The sequence below is a fragment of the Physeter macrocephalus genome, chromosome 14, assembly GCF_002837175.3.
Source record: "Physeter macrocephalus isolate SW-GA chromosome 14, ASM283717v5, whole genome shotgun sequence".
Classification (NCBI taxonomy): Eukaryota; Metazoa; Chordata; class Mammalia; order Artiodactyla; family Physeteridae; genus Physeter; species Physeter macrocephalus.
Window position 1 is genome coordinate 88683810 of NC_041227.1, and position 899 is coordinate 88684708.

An 899-nucleotide genomic window follows, 5' to 3' on the forward strand; every position below is an offset into this window, starting at 1 on the left:
GTGCCTTCAAGCCCCGCCAGGACTGGAGCATCTGGAAGCAATCCTAACCGCTCTGGATTTTCCATAATTCCCAGAGTCAGTTCTCAGAAATCATTCCATGTGAATTATAAAAACCCCAAAGGCAACAGTGCTCCTAGTATTAATTCTAAGTAATGATTACCCTACTGATGAGGAAGGTTTTTATCTTCTAGACTAGTGGCTCTTAAAACTTTTTGAGAGCCCCCAAAGAGCTCTTGTTTATATTTCATGATATTTACTGTGTTTAGAACGTAAAACACAAATTTTAAATATTTATCAACTCATTTAAAAATAAACCTGTAACAAGTGGACATGAATTATTTCTATGACAAAAACCCTTATATTTTCCAAAGCAAAAAAAATTAGAAGAGTAAAAATGTTTTACACTTAAAAAAAAAAAACTCTTTAATAATAACCTTTCCAGATAATTGTGGATATTCTCCTTTGATACTGTACCCAAACTTGGCCACCGGTATTTCCTTAAACATGAGTTGCAACGTGGAATCTGAAACTACCTTAATGAACTTTTCATACCTCGCAAACTCATGAGAGAATGAATGTGAAATAGCAAATGACGTGTTGTTTGAATAATGACCCGTGGCTTCATGAAGCCATGAAGCATGTATTATTATTTACATTTGACAGGTGAGGGAATTGAATCTAGGAGGTACCACTTACTAGGCTCTCTGTGGGAGAACTACTTGTGGTTTGGAATTGCCCATTATGGGTGAGATTTAATTTTAGGGATGGATTAATTGTGCAAATGATAAAGGTCTCCTGTTCAAATTACTGTGTGGTTTGTCTCCTGATTGGATCCTGTGGATATATGCAGTTTTTGTTTTTTTTTTTTAACACTGTATTTTATTTTTATCTATTCTAGA